General features: G+C 41.5%; 1 protein-coding gene across 11 annotated transcripts in view; it reads right to left on the bottom strand.

Moving 5' to 3' along the window:
* SOX6 (SRY-box transcription factor 6) overlaps positions 1-19588 on the bottom strand; it is a 449606-nt gene that overhangs the window by 397380 nt on the left and 32638 nt on the right. For 2 of the 11 annotated variants that reach the window (XM_081204712.1, XM_081204707.1), the window contains exon 1: positions 17950-18465. The exons of 2 other annotated variants lie outside the window; for them this stretch is intronic. The gene's annotated coding sequence lies outside the window, so the exon portion shown is untranslated. Of the gene's footprint in view, positions 1-17949; positions 18472-18882; positions 18902-19336; positions 19430-19588 lie in introns of those variants that run through there. 7 more of the 11 variants (XM_081204708.1, XM_081204710.1, XM_081204703.1 and 4 more) reach the window with 7 other exon arrangements.

A 19588-nucleotide genomic window follows, 5' to 3' on the forward strand; every position in this document is an offset into this window, starting at 1 on the left:
ACTCCTTGGCAGCAAATTCCACTGTCGAACAGCTCTTACTGTCAGGAAGTTCTTCCTAATGTTTAGGTGGACTCTTCTTTCTTGTAGTTTGGATCCATTGCTCCGTGTCCGCTTCTCTGGAGCAGCAGAAAACAACCTTTCTCCCTCCTCTATGTGACATCCTTTTATATATTTGAACATGGCTATCATATCACCCCTTAACCTCCTCTTCTCCAGGCTAAACATGCCCAGCTCCCTTAGCCGTTCCTCACAAGGCATCGTTTCCAGGCCTTTGACCATTTTGGTTGCCCTCCTCTGGACACGTTCCAGTTTGTCAGTGTCCTTCTTGAATTGTGGTGCCCAGAACTGGACACAGTACTCCAGGTGAGGTCTGACCAGAGCAGAATACAGTCGCACTATTACTTCCCTTGATCTAGATGCTATACTCCTATTGATGCAGCCCAGAATTGCATTGGCTTTTTTAGCTGCCGCGTCACACTGTTGGCTCATGTCAAGTTTATGGTCAACCAAGACTCCTAGATCCTTTTCACATGTACTGCTCTCAAGCCAGGTGTCACCCATCTTGTATTTGTGCCTCTCATTTTTTTTTGCCCAAGTGCAATACTTTACATTTCTCCCTGTTAAAATTCATCTTGTTTGTTTTTGCCCAGTTCTCTAATCTGTCAAGGTCGTTTTGAAGTGTGATCCTGTCCTCTGGGGTGTTAGCCACCCCTCCCAGTTTGGTGTCATCTGCAAATTTGATCAGGATGCCCTTGAGTCCATCATCCAAGTCGTTGATAAAGATGTTGAATAAGACCGGGCCCAAGACAGAACCCTGTGGCACCCCACTAGTCACTCTTCTCCAGGATGAAGAGGAACCATTGATGAGAACCCTTTGGGTTCGGTCAGTCAGCCAGTTACAAATCCACTGAGTGGTAGCATAGTCAAGACCGCATGACCATACGCTGAAAGAATTTGAAACAAGAGCAAAACTAAATAAGGCACCCAACTTTCCTAGATGAAGGCAAATAAAAGATTTTGTTTTAGCACCCAAAAGTAAACAGGAAGTTTTATAGAAGGGGGTCATGATCAAAATGAGATCTGTCTTATGTTCTCATTTGTATCTATTGCTGGGTCTGCAAGCAGGGCCTCCTTGGCCAAACTCAAGATGCAGAGGCACTCCTATGTTGCAAGTGAGCCATCAAATAATTTGTCCCAAACAGTTTAGGGGTTTAAAGGTCAAAACCAGCACTTCAAATTGAGTTCAGAAGCAAATAGGCTGGCAGTGCAGCCAATATTTATTATTGGAGTGATATGCTCCCACAAGCATTTGGGGAGCTGTATCCTGTACTAGCTGAAGCTTCCAAGCCCCCTTCAAAGACAGCCTCATGTAGAGCAAATTACAACCGTCAAGTCTGGATGTAACTTAACAGCATAAGTAACTTAGGCAAGGATTACAGCTGGCATAGAAGAGTTCATCTCTATTCAAAACATTTGAAGACTCACATGTAACTAGTTTAGGTCATGAAAAATTAGGTTGCTAAATTTATTTGCTTTCTTCAAAAGCCAGTATGTCATTCCAAATACAGCTTGAATTAAACCATGTTGATTTGGGGCAAAAAAAGGAGTAATTTTTAAAGTTTCCAAAATCTAGCCTCTGACCAATTTGCATTCATCAAGCATAGTGGGTGGTATCCAACACTTTCTGCCCACTGATAGAGGGAATATGTCAACAAAACTGTGAGGGGAGCATTTTTTTTGTCATTTCTTCTCCACCATACAGCCCCCAGCTTCCCCTCCATCTGTTTCGGGGAGTCTCCTGGCCCTCCCGAACATCTTAGAGGATGCCCTTAGCAAGGGGAATCATTTAAAACAGCAACATACACACCAATCTGATGAAGGAATCCTTCTGTAGTGGATGGACACCACTGGATAACCCAGTGTGTTTTGCATCTGATAAAAGTGGAGTGTACCACAATAGCTTATGCTATAAATACATTTATTAGCCTTTAAGGTGCTACAATACTGCAACAGAGTAACACAGCTCACAGCTGTCTCTCCGGAAACTGTTATGTTTCATTTTTAATCTTTGGATATTAATATGCAAGCTTTAGTAAACGTCCTAGCATACCAAAAATCTAAACTACTCACAATTGTGTCAAAAACAGTAAATTAAACCAAGGGTCAAGAGATAAGGATTTATGTATTGCCTAGTAAAACTTTCTTGATTCCAGCAGCCACTTTCCTTAGACAAGGAGGTATGAAGTTGAAGTTACATTTAACCTGGGGCTTAGGACAGACAACATAACAAGAAAGTTATATGCAGGTAAGAAGGAGTGGAGTTGATAGTTCCCCTGTAAGAAAGGAGATTGGTGAGTTAAGAAAAGGTCTCCGTAAGATATATTATGGAGTAGGATATATACTAACAGTAGTCCAGAGAGGGAAGCAAATTTGATTCTGTAATGGTTGCAGGTGCCAGACCTGCTGATACAAATCTCTCTGGAGAACTCCATAACCATAATAAGCATCCACCAAAGATCGAAAGACGATTTTGTAATGCTTATTGAAGGAACATATGTTTGCTCAGGTAGAATCTCAACAAATGTATTCCACAAGAGAACCTGCCCACAAGATGGCTAAAGGACCAGATCCAATGTTGTTATCACTGATGTGTCCTATGGGATGTTAATGTCCCCCCATTCTATTTTATAACGTTTGTATGAATATGGTATTCAGTGCAAGTTGCTTAGAAACCTGTTAGGAGACAGCAAGTTGTATTAACTACATAACACTACTGCGCACTAATGCTGCACTACAGAGCTGTCAGTCTCCGCCTCTAGGCTTCCCATTCAAACACAATACTGTCCTTATTTTCATGTGTGGCAGGAATAGGAAACCTGCAGCCCACGGATGTTCTTAGAGACTCTACCTCCCACCAGCCATACTGTCTGGGGCTGATGGGAGTTGGGAGTCCACCATCACTTACAGGGCCACAGGTGTCCCATCCCTGATATATGAAATGTTGTAATCGTAATATAAATAGCCTTAACCTGTGGTTTCCTCATTTAGTCCACAACTGATCATCTGGAGAAATGACCTTTGCAGAGTGGGACAGGCAGTGCGTGACTTTGCTTCTGCTTCTTGATCTCTCTTTGGCTTTTGATACCGTTGACCATGGTACCCTCCTGGATTGGCTCCAAGGAATGGGAACTGGGAGCATTTCATCACCGTGGCTGCAGTTCTACCTCTGAGACAGTGTCCAGAGAAAAGCATTGGGAGAATGTTTCAGTGTCATGATGGTTCTGCCATCTTAGCTCAAATGCTATTTAACATTTGTATGAAGCCACAGGGGGTGATCATTTGGAGTCTTGGGTCAAGCTGCCATTGTATCCTGATAACACTAGCAGCTCAACATCTGAACTGGCGGAGGCCACATAGGCCCTGGACTGGTGAGATGGATGAGGAAAAAACAAGCTGAGCTTCAACCCTGGCAAGGCAGAGGCAATGTGAATGAGTTCCTGTGTCACTGATCAATTGCCTACCCTGGATAAGGTTGCATTCCCCCTAAAGGAGCTGATTGACAGTCTTGGTGTAACTCTGCATCCTGCTCAGAGACCTGCACTGGTTGACAATTTCCTAGCATGCCAACTTCAAGGTGTTATAGAAAGCCTTTAACAGTTTGGGACCAGTTTACTTGTGAGATCACCTTAGCCCTCGTATGCTCACTCGATCACTTCCATCTGCAGAACTTGCACTGTTACAGGGATGCATTCATACTGGCAATTTATCAATGAGCCTGCCCTTACTACAATAGCGTTGGCCAATGACCAGCAGCAGTCAGATGTTAGGAGATCCAGTAGAAATTTAATGCTGCTTCTGAGGGAAGGCTTGACAAAGACAGTGAATAAAGTGAATGAGGTCCAGTTATCGCTGGTATCTTAAGGCTGTGTGTGGACTGCAGCTCATGTGGCTGAATGTTCCACAATACACATACACACAAAAATAACCTCCCTGCACATAGCAATCTAGCAGTAAAACAGCATAGTAAACTATTAAAACTTCTGCCTGACATGCCAGTTTTCTATGTGGAATTTCTTTCTTTCTTTCTTTCTCTTTCTTTCTTTCTCTCTCCTACTTTTTAAATGTTATTATTTTTTGTATGGAAGTATATTCAGTCCCAAAAGCCTCTGCCTGTGATCTGAAATGCTACAGCCCAGATAGATACACGTGAACAACCTCAGTAAGGACTAGATCCACATCTGTCCACCTAAGCAGAAGCAGCTGGATAGTGTCATTTTCCAAAGCAGTAGACTCTGTTTCCTTACTCAATGCAAGTTAATACGGGATGTTCCGTGTGTGTGTGGCAGAGGAAAGGGGAATGGCAGTGCTTTATTCTCCATTCAAGTGGCAAGGCAAATATTATAGAAGTAGCCCTGGTGGTGATGAACCGGGAACCAACTCTAGCATTTTGAAAAGGTCTCTGTACCTCAAATATTGAGTATTAATATAAAGACGTCGAGAGGTGGGAAGAAAGAAGCAGGTCTCAAAAACAAAGCAGTAGAATTATGGATAAAACCTTTATCTTCCTGTGTTTCTGGTCACTTGTCCGTTCTCCTTCCTACTCAAACTAGTTATATCCAGCAATACCTGCATAGGCATACCTCATTTTCTATAAACAAAGACACAATGAGCCACATTCCAAGCATATTTTAACAGCACACTTAAGCAATAACTATGCAACCAGAGGCATATCTACTGCAACATACCCCACCCGGCTCCAATCTGCTGACAAATCAAGACCTGAAAGACTTATAGAACAATCCTGTGCATGTTTACTTAGAAGTAAATTGCATTGTTTTTAGCATAACTTACTCCAAGTTAAAGTGTGCATCCTAAAATACCTAAGAAGCCTGCCATTAAAACTGTGGGGGGGGGGGGAATGAGTAAAAGTAAATAGTGAAATTTCCATCGATATACACTCAGACCTTTGCAGAACTTAGCACAGGCTAGCAAGTGGATTAAGTATGTGCTAAAAGCTTTATGGACCTGAGCAATGCAAACCACTCACACTCTTGCAGGCATCAGAGCAAGAGTGTGTTCAGAATCAAGCTCCAAATTTTACCAACTGTTTACTTGCTTAATTTAAAATTTGCTACCCCACCAATCAGTCTGAAGGGCCTTTAAAGTGGCTTATGAAATAATATTGAGCACAATTTCTGTAAAACAATAAAATATAAAACAGAAACAAGGAAGGCACAGAACAAGATAGATAAAAACTGTTGTTCTGTATTGTTTTCATTTCCCTGTTTTCAGCTGGTTATGCCATGTTGCTGTTGTTGTTATGGTGCTTTTAAGTGTCTTTGTTGTATTTGTAGTTTTTCCCTATTTTTACTGTATGTGTATATCCTTTGCTAGCAAGATTTAACTTTTTGGTAAAGTGGGAAATAAATGATTTAAATATATACACGGTAAATAAATAAAAATGCACTATAAGTCTACGAACAGCAGTGAAAATATCTGTCCAGTATAAAAACAGCTGCTAGCTTGACTATCCCAAAATGCCTGGTGGGAAATAAAGTTTTTCACTAATTTCATAAATACTGCAATAGACCACGCTTGGCAACAATGTTTTGGGGCACGGGGACATATTTGGAAATCTAAGGAACAATCAGGGGCCAAAATATCCATGCCACAGAAGAAAAACAGGTGGTGCTCAGAGCCCATCCACCCGCAAACAAGCAAGCCACCTGCACGCTACCCCAAAACAAATAAACAGCAACAAAAACCAGGCAATATCCACGCCAACATACAAAAAGAAGCAGACAACACACCAAATAGAAAAGCAAGCAAAGGATTCACACCTAAGACCCTCATTCTGGGGAAAGAGGGTGGGTTGTATGGATACCTGCCATTTCCTTTCTAGCCAGCTCCCTGTAACATTACTTCTTGCGGTGAGGGAACCTAGAAGGCCCTAGGAGCTGGATCTTGGTGTCCGGGTGAATGTCGGGGTGGAGATGTTCCTTCAGGTATACATGACTGAGGCCGTTTAGGGCTTTTTAGGTAGCACCAACACTTTGAATTGTGCTTGGAAACGTATTGGGAGCCAATGTAGATCCTTTAGGACTGGTGTTATATGGTCCCAGTGGCCGCTCCCAGTCACCAGTCCAGCTGCTTGCATTCTGATTTTGTGGTGTTTCCACATGACCTTCAAAGGCAGACCCACATAGAGCGCATTGCAGTAGTTTAATAGTCCATCTAGCTCAGTACTGTCTGAAGGATTTTAAACTGGGAGTCTTTGCAGCACTACCTGGAGATGTCTGGGGTTGAACCTGGGACCTTCCTGCATACAAGGCAGATACTCTACCAATGAGCTATGGCCGTTTCCTGCACTTTTATCTTCTAACCAAGGAAGAACACTTAATCATCCAATCAGATCAGGAGCTAAGGCTGCAGGCAAGGTCTGGCAGCCTACATCCCATAGCATGGTGGGCTGGATGTGACTCACTGGCTGCAAGTTAACAATCCTGAGCCAAAAAATATTGAGAAGATATTTACTTCAACTTTTCAAAAGCAACACCTCTTTTGACACCTGTTTTCAATATATGGACTGGATACATTGTTTTGATTTTACTTGGATTAGCCAGTGCTGCAGGAGAGGCACAAAACATGTGCATCTCCTATTGCAGCTGTTTCTCTCGTTGTTTGCTGGCAACTAGAGGCATCCAGTATGCTCCCAGCATCCTTATCCTGAGGACAGTCTCAATTTACTGCAACCCCCGATTAAATGCTACTGCCTACCCCTACCACTTTGAAATAAGTAATATTTAAACTTTGGTTTCTTTTTGGTCGTGCATAGGTACCTATGCTACTTTGCAACAACATATATTTGCATGTTAATTTCTCTCCATAACCTAATTAGCTCCATGCATGTCTACCAGGCAACCACTGCCTTTGCCTCCACCACATTTGGTATCAGCTCCCTTCTATTACTATCTGCTTTATATTTCACCCCAAAGTTGCTAGACCAGTTTGAACTTTGCTTGTTAGTTTTTTTCTGTGATAACTTACACATTGCTATTCTTCAATAAATTGTACACTTATTTTAAGCACTGGTTTCTTGTCTGGTTCCTTGCCCCACGGTGTGCAGTGACTCTGAGCTAAAGATCTAAATGTGTTCCTGTCTCCAACAATATGTAGATGAGGACATATAGGGTTGAGTGCATGAGTGAAAGCAGTTCAAAAAAAGAGGAACTATTTTGAGCGATACCTACAGAAACAATGAGTGTTGTTGGCATTTCAGCAAATATAGCCACAGACTGAGGATTGGCGTGTTTGATAAAAATTATCACTACCCTGTAGCTTCTCTCCCCCTTTCCTCTCTTTTTAAACAAGTCCATCTCTTATTTTTCCTAATTTCTCATTTGTTCTGGCTTCAGATGCCTGCTCCCTTGTTCTACTCACAATTTTTTTAAAAAAAGGAAAATAGCATTAATTGGATGTGTCAAAGACAGCAAAGTGCTATTTCCTGGAGCACTCTTTAAAACTGCAATCCTATACACACTTACCTGGGTATAAGCCAAATTGAACCAAGGGAGACGAAGTTTTAAATATGTATAGGATTTCACTGCATTTTTTTAAAGCAGCGGCTTGGAATTCAGTGAAAAAGCACAGAGCTGTCTAGAGATATATGCATATTCTGTTCACTGGGAAGATATACCATAAATCATAACCAGCACTAATGAGTAATGAAGAATGCAAGTTACGTTTTGCTATTCCCCACACTTTTTTTTGTTTTTGTTGGTTCATAAACTATTAACTATTAACACCTTTTGCTTTGAACACATAACGTCCTTAACATTCTCTATATAACCCCCTTGCTATATTCCTACCTCTCTCAAAAAAAAAAAAAAAAAAAGACAAGAAGGGAAGGAAAAGGCGAGTCATAGTCAACCCAAATTTATACCAGTCATTTGGAATAGGCATATTACATTGAGCAGAAATTGTGTAGCTCCATATAAAATGACTGATCCAATCCACAGAGCCCAATTCTACACAAGCGCCGCAGGTTTGTACCATAATTAAGAAGTACACTAGTGACTTCATGCTTACGGCTGCAACTATGGCAACTTTTCTCTTTGATGTTAAAAATGTGCAGCATTGTCCCTCCGCACCTTCTTCTTCCTAATTCTTTTACAAAGAGAGAAGGAAGAGAAATAGAAGCATTCGTTTGTCTCTCCCTTCATTCTTTTTTCTCATAGTCTTCCATACAATAATATTAAAACAGCACACTCTTTGTCGTGTACTGCAAAATGTACAAAATCATTCTGGCTCATTCTGAAACTAGAACGGAGAAAAGAAGGGAAACACACTCAGTAGCTCAATGCAACTATCAAAATTATAGATTTGAGTGGGATCAAAGTTTTACCAAAGTCTGTATACTGAAAAAAACTTAGTAAGAGAATTTAAACTATTTAACAAACTACATTTTAAAGTAGCAAGCCTAAGCTTAAAATCGAAATATTTATCCTTAGTACTACACACTAATGCAAATAAGAAGGAAAAAAATGTGTTCATGTAAATTAGCCTGTTTGCATGCATGAATACCTTTTTCGACTACAGGCTGTTGCAGCTTGTGGCCTGTTGTAGGAATCACTTTTATCATTGGCAATAAACACTGTATGCACTTTTGGCACAAAAGGAAATGGCGAAAGGAAAACCCTAGACCTCCATGCAATTACCTGGATCTGTTCATACAACTCTTTCCACAGAGCACAAAAAGACACATCTTTTGAAACAAACAAACAAAGATCAGTTCATTTATTCTATGGCCCATTTGCTTTTTGTAGGATAGAACTTTATGGACTCAGTGTTATCCCAAATGCATGCATGAAATCTGAGTTGCTGTCTCACAACTATACTGAATAACAAAGCAAGAATCCAAAGAGGTCCTTAGGTACATGCAAGTGGTGGTCAAGTAATTCCTGTCTTCAGCTGCTAACCTGCCACTTCTTGCGCTGCTTTGAAGACCACTCCCAAAGTCCCCTGAGTAGCTTTCAGAACAGTAGGCTGTGCTGCCTTTAGAAGGGGGGAGGGGGGGACATCAGAAGCATCAGTCCAAATGGGGCCTATTGGATCCCAACAGACCTCAATAAAGTGGAAGGAAAATTAGAAGCCTTATGGTTCCAACAATTTCAGTGTTCCAAAGGGACAAAAAAAACCCCCAAACTTTAATGTGAAGAATTAAGACTAAATACAAGTCTCGACTGAATTGTAATAGAATAATATAATCACAACTGAATTGTAACAGAATAGCTTGCTTAAGAAAGCTAAGTAACAAAGAACTGTGATAAACAGTTTATTTATTGTCTGACGCAGTATAAGTTTTCACAAAAAAACCCTTAAGGAATATCTAAGGCAATCTGCATTATTTTAATAGCATCCAACATTCCAGAAATAAGCACCCAACATTCCAGGAATAAGTTTAAAGCTTCAAATGCTGTTTATCTACTGTACCCCATAAGACCAGTCTTGCTTTCTGAAATAGCTCATAAAATGAGACTGAATCTATGTAACCTTTTACAACTATTTGGTACTATAAAAACAAAATCCCCTCTGTACATTAACACCTTCCATCCAGAAGGCCCCCAGAGTATTTTGTGTACCACATAGCCTGAGGCATCACACTAACTGAGGCTAAAGGTGGATTCAAATGACTTTAACTATTTTACTCTCATCACAAGTTCATTTTTACAATCACCCTCCATGTGCTTCATGGTGAAAGAGGTCACATGAAAGATCTGACACACATCAAGATCAACGCAAGCTCAGCATGCCTCAAAAAGGCCACTTGTCAAATGTGTGTTATTTTGCAACATGAACATATAGTTCTGATCCTTTGCATGACCTAGTTCCAAACAGCTCTGCATAAGAAGTCACTGGGAAAACACTTTGGGGGGGGGGGGAGGTTGTGTGAACCCAACTTTGCCTTATTGGTAACACAGAATATAGTATAAGCTGACAACACTGCTCAGTGCAAGACATTTGAATCATGAAAAGAGCAGAATAATACCCTGCTGCACTTCAAGAGTGTTTTCATTTCTATTGTATTTCTTACACACAGCAGAATTTAAAAAGCGGGATGACAAGGTCCATCACGTAATCCACTGATGCGCCACTAAAATATATTTAGGAGAGGAAGTTAGGATTATGTGAGCCAGTTGAAACTGCCAAGGAATGTGGATGAGTAGATACATCCTACCCTGCCTATGCTAAGATTTGGCCATGACTCTGAAGCTTAAAACACCAACTCCTGCAAATAAGAATTATTATTATATTATATTATAATTATATTATAATTATATTATTATTATAAATTTCTTAGATTGCTTACTTTTAACAGTTCACCCAAAATGCTGTTTTCTATTCAAGCACCAGTTTCTTAATTCAATTATAATCTTAAAGTTTTAAAAACAATCTCTAAGACCAAGCATGGTGATAATAATAAAAAATTCTAAAAGAAACAAGAATAATACCCAATATACTGGTTTTTTTCACTTCTGAAATCATTTGAGTATTAGCATAAGAAACCAAAATGATTTAACTCCCCCTACAAATATAACCCGAGGAAAGCAGAGTTGTGAAAAGGTGTGCCCAGAGCACAGTGCATTCTTCTGAGGAATTTGTTCATCTTTACATTGTGTAAGGATGAGTCATAACTAGGAAATGTGCATTGTATATTTAAAAGAAAAACTCTCCTTATCATACAGTAGATTTACCCTAAAATGCAACATGTAACCTTTTGTGCTCTCTTCAATTAGGCTATGAAAGAGTCCTATTCTGACCTCAAAATTAAAGAATTTTTTCCAATCACAAAATACAAATGTGAGACAGGGTTGGGAGGGGGAAGTCTTAGGAAATATAAAGTGAATGTGAATATAAACAAGCCATCATTCTGGTAAGAGGAAATACAAACAACCGGAATAAAAATAGTTGATGCACAAAAGCCATAATGAGGGGGTTGCTCAAAAAAAATAAAATAGCTCTGGCTTTGAATGGCTTGGATGAAATACAAATTATCCACAAAAAAGTGTGGACTGGCATAAATGTTTGTGCAAAATTGCAAGTGTATTTCTAGAAGTATGCAAGAGGCAACCGGCTGCATTCTGTACAAGATCCCAACAATGCTCTGCTTAAGTGATAGCGCAGAGTCCAAACCACTGCATTTTAATTACTATGCAGCCTCAGATATATTGCCTTTGATATGGAAATGTTCTTGTTCTCTCATCTTCACATACGGTCTCATGCACAGAAATCTTTATCTGATTCATAAAAAATAAACTAGAATCCAATCTCAACACCTGACCTCAGTGCTTAGAAGTTTTTTTACTAAGCATAGTGTCACTATAAAAAGAATGGCTAATATTGGTGTAAAGTTAGATATTTTGAGCAATGATATGAAGGCCCTGCAGTTAAGAATCAAGTCAATACTGCATTTCAGAGATGTACAGGTTTGGGAAGGTCTTCTTTCGATGTACTGGAGAAACAATGGGTTAGATACATCTGTTCTGTAGAAGTTGCAAACAGCAGGCATTCCAATATTATCCCATCTTCCAAAGTACAAAAAAATGCCTTAGTTGGAATAACATACACTCACACTATATAAACATGTCCGTATTTTTTCCAGGTAGCTTTGCTTGCAAATTATCTGTGTATTATTTTAAACTTGTGGTGTTTTGTACAGTAAATTACCAAAAATCAATCACCAAAGCTCTTCTACTATTTCCTCATGGCACACACACAGTAGATGAAATTCTTGTGGCACAATCAAAATACAGCTGCATTTAATTTTATTTTGTATAGGGGTATTCACATAACAAAAAAAGCTGCATGTCAACAGGTACAATCTGTATACAACAGAAGAAAACTATTAGTTATTATGATTGTTGGAATGCCATACAGTAAAAACTGTTGTACGAACAAGGCAGTTTTGAAAAAAATATAAACACAGCATACAAAGACAATAATTCCGGTATTGCTGCTTGTTAATGCTTTTAACAAATTCTACCAAATATTTAATAATAATAAAAATATGCAAATATGTCTACTCCTGTTTCTAACATTCTTTTTACACTGAACAATGATACAGGTTTACATCACTGTGGAAGATCTGACATACCTGTAAATCAACTAGTTGTAGGTAATCTGTGCTTTGCATGATACTCCTAATCACAGTAACCTGATAGCGTGTTTCACTTGTATTCAGAAACATAAAAAAGCATTCATTTATATTACAAATAACCAAACAACCACATTTTCTAATTGACTTTTTTCTTATTAAATAAGTACTTCTAAACAGTTTTAAACTGTGAAGAGGTTATTCTTTATTTAAAAATGCATGCATGGCTAAAACTGATAGAAGAATTGTCAAGTATGCAAGGGGGAGGGAAGAAATCACTATGTACCAATTCTTGTTTCTTTAACAGAAATCCATTTTTCAAGTCCCTGTTATACTAATTGAAAGAGAATTATTTAAAACTTCACTGAATACTTGAATATCTGATGGGTATGTGTAGCAGTTTCATCAGTGTCAAATAAGTCATGACTTTCTAAGATAGCTACAAACCAGAAATTGGCACGATTATCTATTATGGCAATGTCCAAAACAGGCTAATTCTAGACCAAGCAAAATTATAATGAAAGGGATAATTTATCATAATTGCAATATCATCACGGTTTTAAAATCAGTGGATTTCTGGTCTGGCAAATATACATAATGAACTCACCTCCTCTATATAACTTGGCACCTCAATCCTAAGTATGCATACGCATTCAAGTCCCATTGAATCCAGTTTATTTCCTAATAACACTACAATTTAAGTGGCGCTTACTTCTTAGTAAGCATGCATAGGAGTGAACTGCACAGGTGACGGAAATAACACCCCGATTCTCAATGTAGTACTGATGGATACCACATAACTTCTACACATTTTCAGAACAGGGCATGCTAAATACTAGACAAACTGTAACATCACCTAAAAGATGTGTCCAAAAGCAGGCACAAGAAATTGGGGGCGGGGATGAATTATTCATTTGCCTCAGTTTATAGAGGTATAGAGAATATTTCTATGTAACAACAACAACAACAACAACAAAATTTAAATACCTATTTAGGAGCTGGCCAAGAGCTTCATACTTACTATATAGTTGCAACCTATTATAGCTGGGGAAAAGGCGAGAAAAAGAAAAATAGACAATATGCTGAAGAGGTTTGTTTCTGGGCATTCCACTCTTGAAATAAACTACAGGTGAATTAGTACTGTAATTCACATCTCATCAATCTAGTGCTACTCTAAAAACTTAAGTCTCTGTTTTCATGGTGGGAAGCACCACTAATTGGAATCTACCTTACAATGACAATCTAATACTGTTATTAGCTAGCATTAAAAACAGCTCTGTACAGAATTGACTGTGAATTGGCTTACATACAGGCATACATACATACAGACACACATTGAATTTTCTATCTGCAGTCACACTATGAATTGGGGATGGGTTTAAACATTGAATTATTTTTCAGATATTTCACATAAAAAGCTAGCTACCTTGATATACTTTATAAAGAGGTATTTCCTAGGGTGATTAAAGTGCTTGGCAAATATAATAAGGTTTTCACTGAAGAAACTTTTTTATGTCCACCAGAAGCAAAACAGTTATTTCTACTCATGTACGAAGGCCTGATCTCCATCACTTTTCCAGCTTTTCCTACACATTCATTGATTCTCCAACCCCCACAGAAAGAGGTTACCCTGAACTTAACACCGTTATTTTCCTCTTTAAAACATATTTGGTTAAAATGTCAGAAATGGACTAACTATAGGAGATAGACATGCCCAAGCCACAAAAACTGACCTTTGTTTTGGGTTAATACCTTAGTATGAAGCACTGCAACATATTCACATCATACAATTATCTTCAATTATTTTTTAAAGCTTGCCCTTATTTGAAGGCTATATAGTTTTGAACATTGGATTGTGTACCTATGTACTCAACGCCCACAAACACTGAACTGTTATAGATTGAAACATATACATACACTATTAAGACACATCTTAACCTACTCGGTAATAAAAATGAATTCAGTATGGTTTGCTTCTGATAAGGCCAATCTATAAAGCATAGCTGTAGCAGAATCGTTATTCTCATTCCCTGAACCTAGTCAATCAAACTTCATAGCTGGCCACATAGCACCCTATGGAAATATTCATTCCATTCACGTAAACTGTTACACTCTTAGGTGACCAAAATATACACCCACATCATATTATCAAATAACATTCTATCAAATGTCCAACTTCCAGTATGTGTTTAGGAAAGAGGAAAATTTTAAGGCATTTCCACACTGCTCCTCTCAGAAGATATCACGCAACAGTGTACAAACATAAATAATTAAAATTGCAATCAAATAGCCATATAGTACTACACAAAGAGACAATATACTCCTGGAATATACTGCATAGCTAACACATTCCTGAGGTGTGCGTGTGTATGTGGAGTTTGGAGTGGAGGTGTGTGTGAGATAAGAGAGATGGATAAGCACACATACAAGCCTATTTGCGGTGCTATAATGCCAACGTCTGCACTGTTCAGCGCGGGGGACATGTTTACATGGGACACCAGTGGCGGGAGGCAGCAGTCACACAACTCATTTGTCCCAGAGCAGTCGCATTAAGATCAGTGGGGCTAATCCAGTGTAAACGAGTTGCGGCACTCCTGGCGCAAGCCAAGGGGGAAGGAGCGAGGCCCAGGCAAACTCTGCAGCCAAGCCTGCCTGGAGAAGCAGCACTGAAAGGAAGATAAAGCGTGGCCGGCGGCTGCGGCGGCTCCCCCGCCCCCCAGCCCAGTCCCGCCGCTGTGGCGAGGGGTGTTGCAAGGCAGAGGCGCTGCGGCGCGTGTTCTTCGCTGCTGGCCCGCGGCTGCCACTCGCCCCCAACGAGCCGGAGCCGCCGCGCCATCTGTGGGGAAACTTTGGAGACAAACCACCAAACCCCCTGCGGACGCCTCACCTCCCACTTTCCCTGCGGACCCTGCCGCCGACGGCGCACTTGGCCGCCTCTGTATCCCTCCTCAGCGGTCGCTTCCAACAGAGCAGAGCTGGGTGGGGGGGTGGGTTAAGTTTGAAGAAGTTCGGCCGGCGAAGCACCCTTCCCCTCCCCCCCGCCGCCGCGTGCGCGAGGATCGCCAGCTAACCCTAAAGGCAGCCAGCGCCTTCCTTCCTCGGGAATTAGAAGGTCGTTGATTGAGAGGAAGGGCCTGAGAATGCAAATGACCTTCTTCCTTCTCCCTCCCCGACAGCCTATTCCCGCCGCTCTCCGCCGAAGAGCGTTGAACTGCCCCTCTGCCGAGCAGGAGGAGGCGGCGGCGGCTGCAGGAGCAGCAACCACGGCTTGCCTGAAGCTCTGCTCCTTGTGACTGACTGCACAGGGGGCGGGAGAGCTGCTGCCTGCAAGCAAAGTTTCTTCTTATAGTCCTCAGGAGGGGCTAAAGACTTTTCCTGCCAGTTTTCCCAAGGACCTGTGTTCAGTTGCAAGCACAGGTGTAATTGTCCTATATCCTTTGGCCATTTTTTTAAAAAAGAAAGAAATATATGCTAGGAACTTCCCCCCCCCCCCGTATCCACACTGGCTGATTTTAGTTCCCTCCTCCCAAATAACTTTTTTCTTTAAAAAGGAAAAAACAAAACTCCTCTCGCCAAACTTATTGTATTTGATGTATGGCTTCCCCAATACAATTGTTATGAATTGCTCTCCTTATATTCTTTGGCCTTTCATGGCCAGCTGAGGGGAGAGATTGCAGAGTTATTGTTTGCTTTCTCTCTCAGCCCCCCTCCCGTTCTCTCATTGCCTATTCTAAATTTGATGCCGAAGTTGAAGTAGTTGAATTGGCTAATTCTGAATACAGGCTATTGAGAGAGGCCAGACACAGCAAGTATATCCCTGTATAGCAATGGATACAATGTGCTGAATTGGCAGTCTAATTATAAATGTGGCATTTGGACCTCCTTTCAGAGAGCCAGTGCCACCTTACCTTATGAGGGAACTTCAACTACAGCAACTGTTCAAAACAAAATGCCATTACAGGATCAGCTTCACCCAACACTGGGACTAGCCAGGGGATTGTTTTACAAACAGCCTTTCTCACTTAACACAAGAATGTATTATAAGAAACGCAGTTATGGAGAAGGAGGCAGAGTTTAAAGAAAACGCTTAAGCAGTTCTCTGCCAGGTGTCAAGCTACTTCAAGCTGCAAACGTAATCCAAGTAACCTAATTATTTTCATTCAAATATGTACCTCCCTAAAAATACATTGGAGGAGAGGATCAGATTTATTTTTAATTTTTTAAAAAAGATTAACTTCGAGATACGGTTACTAATTATAAAAGGGAGATATCATACATACAGAAATCGGATGCCAAAAAGCGAGGGAGAAGAGTCTTAAGATACATCATCTTGCACAGGGCTTCCAAACGTTTTAGACAGAGGTTCGCGTTGCAGGGCAAATTTTGTGTCCATCTTAAAAACTATTTGCTTTGTGGCAGAGCGGTTTGATGCAATGAGCCCACACAAGGGAGTCAGTATAACAAGTGCAATCTAGCTGCAATCTCAAAGCAGTTTCTACAACACTACCACCTGCCCACCCAACCACAGTCAAACCCACCCAGCTACAGGGTTTTTCAAAATGTAAAAAGTCACTTTAGACCGAGATGCCCACCAGTTTCAATCACACCGTCCTTTTAAAAATGAAAATATGTTTTAAATGTACGTTCCTCTCCCCTTTCAAATTAAAATTAGGTTCAAAGCTGCTCACCCTACTACGATGGGCTATTAAAAAAAAGAAACCCACATGCAACCTGTCTCCTTTATCTGCATAACAACAGGCGCAGATACGCTTGTTTATCTCGTTAAGTTTCCCTGTCTGTGTTTTTGGGGGAACACCCAGGAGGACGTAGCTAATCTCCTGACCGCAGGCTCCCAAGCCCCGGCGAGATCACCCTGACACACAGACACAACAACGCTCAGTTGCCTTTTCACATTTGCCACCTCTTCCTTCTCGCCGTCCCTAAAAAAAACACACCCGGGAAACGAGTCCTCCGCAAAGGAGAGGTGGCGGCAATCAAATCAATATGATCTGCGCCTCTGATTGACCCCAAGGCCCTGCTCTGCTCCTCAGACGCGCGCGCACACAAGGAACCCCGGCTGCAAAGCGGCTCCAAGGCGCTCCCAAAGGTGGCGGGGGTGGCGGGGGAGAGCTGGAAGACTTCAGATCTCACAGCAACAAAAAGCCCGTTATATACACTCGTGCAAGTTGTATGTGTGCGTGGTACAGTGTCATGTTGTATACATTTATATACACACACCTTCGTGTACTCTGTCCCATACATACGACACACACACACCTGTTTTACTACTGGATCAAACAGAGAACTTTTAACTCCTGCCAAACGCCCTCTCTCATATATAACTTTAGGAATATTTGTAAGGCGACATTTCAACAATACAACGTAAAGCAAAATAAAAGCACCAGGTGATCTCTCTCTCTCTCTCTCTCTCTCTCTCACACACACACACACACACACACACACAATGCCTGGCTAAGTGACATGCAATTTTTCAGAGACAAACCAGATTTACAATAGAAGATTGAAAGATCTTCAAAATAAATTACATCAAACCCATCTTAATTTTTTTTTAAAAAAAGATCCTTCTTCAAAAATGACAAACAAGAAGCACCACTTATGAAAAAAAAGGGGGGGGACTAGCGCTCCCACCAAACCACCTTGCTGCCTCCCTACCATCTCTGCAAAGTATGCTTAAAACTGCGGTTGAAGGCAGTTTCCCTGAGATTAAAGTTGCGCGAAATAACAACAGAAAACGACGACAGTAATACAAAAGAAAATACGTTCTGGGAACTTACTTTGCGTTTACTTTAGGCACTATTCTTTTCTTCCAGCTCGCAAAGGAAGCCGTTTTGTCCAGGTTAGGTATTGTCTACTTATGAATCAGCCCGTGGCTACGGGGTTTATTTTAATTTATGGCTTATGCATTCTTTTAAGGTCGATTTGCATGACCTCCGGCGAGAGCTAAGACACAGCAAGAAATCCCCAGCTGAATGTTGGGCGAGCCCACAATGCAGCCAAGAGCTCCCCTTCTCATGGTGTAAGCAGAGCCCTGTGTGTTGTTGGGCTCTCACTCTTTTTTCTCTCTCTCCCCCTCCCTGTGGAACACAAATTAGGGTGTGATATCAATTTTAAAGTTTTCAGTATAACTTTATCCCAGCCTCTGCCTGCGGAGAGATAAGGCACCACAGGAACAGCAAATCCTCGATACACTGCCCCTCTGTGGTCAAATCCAGCATTACCACCTAGCGGTATAATACTCTCTCCCCCCCCCCCCCTTTCTCTTAAGGATCTGTTCTACAGATATATAAGCACACTAGCAGCGAACTTCTCGGCAAGTTTAACCACCACAAAGTTAACAGAGAAATTAGAGGCGCTAGCAAAGCCCCCTTGTTCCTTCATCCTTACTATCTCCAAGGGTGAGGACTTCGGAGGAATGGCAGAAGCTTTAGGCTCCCAAAGATTGATTTAAGGGCTTTATATTTTTCCTCGCTCGCCTGCCTCTGTTGGTATCACTCTTACGCGCAGTATCTCTAGAGCGCCATGTGTTCGCAGGCAGCGGGTGATCTTAAAATACAACGCTGATCTGTCACTACGTTTTAAAATAGACACACCACTTGGAGGGCGGAAAGGAAAGGGGGTGGGAAGCAGCAGCAGCAGCAGTGTTGTGATTTCAGAGAGAAGCGGGATCTTTTTTACGCAGCCTCAGGATCCTCCCCAGAGCAACTCACCCCAGGTCAGAAGCGTAAGGACTTTCTCCACCAGTTCGCCTCTTCCCATCCCATCCCAGTCGGCGCCGCCGCCACCAATACCGCCCTCCCCAAAAAGTCCAGCACTAAGCAGCCGCGCCGGGGATTCATTCAGAAATCTCCCTAACTTCACAATCTACCTCCGGACGCCGCTATTGCGGCTGCTGCTAATGCTGCTGCTGCTTTGGTCAATTGCAACCAGCAAGCCCTTAAAAGACAGCGGGGAGGGGGGGGGGAGAGAAACAATACCGTATTCTCTGGTATAAAGCGACACATACAAAACGTGGAAGCCCCTTTTCAAAACACGACTAAGGAACGCGTCCGCCGTCTCTCCCCCCCCCCCCAGCCCAACCAGGCTGCGCACCACACACGACCAAGTCCACAACAGGTATCAGCAACACAACGAGCGCTGCGCCGGTTTGCTTTTCCTAGTTACCTCCTTCGAGATCCAGTGTGGCGTTTTATAAGCCTTGGGGGTCCTTCCTTTAAAAACAATAACAACAATAAACAAACAAACAAACTGCCGTAGCCGGACGGAAGGAAGGAAAAGGTGAATGAGTGTCTGTAGGGCTGGATAAACAAGCTGCAGAAATACTAACGAAAGGAATAAATTCACTGAGCTACTGGCTGGCTGCGTTTCTTCGGGCCACGGATGCGCAGGATCCAGATCGTCAGGAGAAGTTTGCTG

This window comes from Podarcis bocagei (genome assembly GCF_964188305.1).
Source record: "Podarcis bocagei genome assembly, chromosome: 1".
NCBI lineage: Eukaryota > Metazoa > Chordata > Lepidosauria > Squamata > Lacertidae > Podarcis > Podarcis bocagei.